Here is a 4164-nt window from a genome sequence, read left to right on the forward strand (position 1 = left end):
AGAATGTAAGAAATGATATAATCGCCGTAAAAAATATTTTATGTTACATAAAAGTATAGTGCAAAATATGCATAAAATGCAATTTCTCTGGTTTGATGACCTATATTTTTGTTTTCTTATGCCAAAATTTATGTAGTGAATCAGTATGAATGTAACTATTTCTATTCCAAATATAATTTATTTACAAAACAATCGTAATATTACCTCGGGTGAAGAATTACTATTCTGCACCCTGGGTGATGAATAGTGTTACTATACTTTTATATTTAAAATTTTTTAATCCTTGATTAATAGTTTTCAACTAAAAAGATTAACATCTTTTAATACATGGTTAACATTTTTCGTTACACATTTATAAAGATTAACGCTTGATTTACAGTTTTTGTTCAACATTTTTTAATGTTTGATTAACATTTTATATAGATGATCAATTCTTTAATTATTTTGGTAATACATAATCAACATTTTTTCTATACACATTCAACATTGTCAACATGCTTCATTATTTGTTTTCAATTACTTGTGCAATATTTCTATTCAAATGCTTGATTAACATTTTTTATATATGACCGGGTTTTTCATCACTTTTTTAATACATGGTCAATATTTTCTCTATACACGTTTAACAATTCCCAAATGCTTGATTAACATTATTCAAATACTTGTTCAACATTGTTTTCTTAAATGCTTGATTAACATTCTTATATATATGATTAAAAAATTCATCATATTTTGTGAGAATAAATTTACTCTCGTTCTTTTAGCGGTGCCATGAGGTTAGAGACCTCGCAGATCCCATTATCAGATCTGGTGAGTTAACATTGGTGTGTCAAACTTTTTTTATTGGTTTGATTCCTTGTGGAGTTGAAATCTTTCAGCGCTGGGGAAGATATTGTGATCTGTCGTCCTGCACTAATAAGGGATCATCCTCGGCCCAAGCACGTTCGTTGATCAGGACTTCCCATCTTTTTGGATGGACAACTCAAGGCGCTTTCAAAAACATTATTGATAATGTTTGTGCGGGTGAAAGGGTGGCAACATCGTTGCTCCAGTCCAATTGCAGCGTCTTTACCAAAGTCTTTCGAGTATTTCTTCTAGCAAAGATTGATACAGCAAAGCATGTGTTTCCTAGATATTTTATTGTAATTCTTAGTCAGAGGGGTTACTTTCTATTTTCCTAGAGCTTAGGCTGCAATTGTTATTAGTATGAATAAGATTACAAATGTTTCTAAAAAGGAGACACGGCCCACAAATTTCTCAAAAAAAAGTCACGGCCCCGTTAGTTTCCAAAACAATTACTCCTTCAGGCAGTAATTTGGCTATTTGTTTCTTCACATACCATGTGCTTCTAAGTCTATGCGAGCGCACAAGCTATTCATACATTGTGGCCATAGCAAAACTCTCTTCTAACCATGTGCTTCTAGCATTTCTAAGAAGGGTTAATTATCCTTTTGCCCTCAGTGGTGTCCATGTGCTCAGTTTTGCCCTCAGATGCAAATTGTCCTCAGTTTTGCCCCTAGTCCGTGCACAGCAACTACGACGAGGCCAAACGGCCATATTTGAGTCCATTCCGTCCGCCGGCGTTAGTAGTTGTGGGTCCGGAGCTTACACGTGGGACCACGTGGACGTGGGTCCGGAGCTGACATGTAGGCCCCTGCAACTAAATCCCCAAATCATTCTAGCTCACACCCATCCGCCCGGCCGGCTGTCGTGCGCCGCCGCCGCCGCCACCTGCGCCGCGGCCAGCACCTGCCCCGCCACCAGCTGCACGCCCTGCTCCGCCGCTACCTCCCTGCGCCTACGCTCCACGGCTCATTGTGACGCCCACCACCTTCCTGCGACGCCACGGGTGGGGCGCCCGCCACCTGCTCGACCCGCGGCGCGGCCTCCTTCCGTGCGCCCGGCCGGAGCGCTCAAAGGTGGGGGGCTGCTGGAGCTATTTGAACTAGGAGGAAGAACCCTAGGGCGAAATGGAGAGCAGTGGCGACCCCGGAGTATTTGGCGAGGCAGGCATCGGGCCGGAGATCCGCCGCGTCCACGACTGGGTTCCCGAGGGGTAAGTCTCGCCTCTTGTTTAGATTGAGCTTAGTTGTGCATTTGAACACTCGATTCGAGTAGGTTTGCCCAATTAGTGTGCTGATTTCGTCTCTGTTTTTCGCCGGTTAGGATGGAGTTGCGGTTTGCTTTCATGGTGCACATTAGAAGGGACCGGTACATGTTCGATGCAAAGGATAAGAAGAAATACCAAGGAGGTTTTGATTATCGGTTGCCAATGGCTAGTAATTGGAGTTTCAGACAATTTGGGGAGGTAATTTGTAGCCAATATCCTTGGGGTTTGCTTGATGAAGTGGTTTACAAATACTATGATGGGGGAAAGAATTGGGTGACAGTTAGTAATGATGAAGAGCTAGCTACCATGTTTGTTAGGCATAAAGAGAAAGATAATTTCCATGTGAGGCTGCAAGTTGATGTGCTTGAGCAGGCATTTGGACCTAGGATGGCGGGTGCAACATCTCGGGGAGAATCAAGTCGTCGTAATGGCATCTCTAGCCAGAACATTTCAGTTGGTGCACGGCGACGTGATGGCTCGACAAGTGTGGGCAACAGCAGTAGGGTCCCCCTTGAAGTGGAGCCTGATGGCTACAATTCTGGGGTTGATGAAGAGAAGTTATATTCTGATGTTATTCAGAATTTACGACGGGCACCTAGGGCTGAAAACCAAGATGAGGCTCACAATGCAGTCCGTGTGGATGATGACGCGATGGGTGAGGACGAAGACCTTGCAGCTGTTCAATGGGACCCTTTGAACCCTCAAATGGAAGAAGGTACAGTTTTTGCATCCATGAATGAGTGTAGAAATGCACTTGTGACATACTGCATCAAGGTAGAACGTACTTTCAAAGTTGACAAGAGCGATCAAGTACGTTACAGAGTGCACTGTCCGACTGAGGGTTGTCCATGGAGGCTGCTTGCAGCTAAAATGCGGAATAGCACTAATGTTCAGGTCAAAGTGAATCCTTTTAAGCACACATGTCAGGAATCAACCCTTAGGAAGGATACAATCAGTAGAGCCAAGTCAAGATGGGTGGCAGAAGAAGTAAAAAAGTGGGTGAAAGAAAACCAGCAAGTGGGTCCAAAGGAATTGCAGAAGAACATCAAAGATAAGTTCAAGATAGATTTACCATACATGAGATTGTCCAATGGTAAACAACATGCTATGGATTCTATTTATGGTAACTGGCAGGAAAGTTTTCAATTGTTGTATTCATTCAAAGGTGAATTGGAGAGGACAAGCCCAGGTAGTATTGTAGATATTGATCACCACACCGTGGAGTACACATTCAGGGAAGTGACAAAGACCAAGGAATGTTTTAGAAGGGTTTTTGTCTGCTTTGAGGCTTGTCGCCGGGGTTTTTTGGCAGGCTGCAGGCCTTATTTGGCTATTGATGCCACTTTTCTCTCACAGGAAGGTTTAAAGGACAGTTAGTAGCAGCTTGTGCAGTTGATGCACATAGTTTTGTATTTCTAGTTGCCTATGGTGTGCTAGAGACAGAGTCTGAGGAGAGCTGGACTTGGTTTTTGCATAATCTCCGCCGGGCTATTGCACATCTCAATGGGTTGGTCATTCATACAGATGTCTGCAAAGGTTTAGAAGTGGCCGTGGACAATGTGTTCCCTGGAGTAGAGCATAGGGAATGCATGCGTCACCTTGCTGCAAATTTCATGAAGAAATTCAAAGGAAAGGTGTATACCGATAATTTATGGCCAGCATCTTTGACATGCAGTGTGAAGAAGCACAACTATCACTTGAGGCAGTTATACATGAATCCCAAAGTGAAAGAATACTTGGAAACACACCACTCCAAGTTATGGGCTAGAAGCCAATTCAGTGAAGTGAGCAAAGTTGACTATGTGCACAATAATCTAGCAGAGTCTTTCAACTCAACGATCCGGAAACTAAAGGGTCATTATGTGGTGGATTTTCTTGACAGAATAAGGATAGAATACATGCAGAAATTTCATTATCGTGCAGGAATAGCCGAAGCAAAATTCATGGGCCACATTATCATCCCTGCCGTGATGAATGAACTGAAGCAGAAGACAACAGGCTTGGAAATGAACATGACGCTTTGCTCGGGTACCACAGCAGAGATATCATATTTG

This window comes from Triticum dicoccoides, chromosome 4A (genome assembly GCF_002162155.2).
Source record: "Triticum dicoccoides isolate Atlit2015 ecotype Zavitan chromosome 4A, WEW_v2.0, whole genome shotgun sequence".
In the NCBI taxonomy this organism is placed as follows: Eukaryota; Viridiplantae; Streptophyta; class Magnoliopsida; order Poales; family Poaceae; genus Triticum; species Triticum dicoccoides.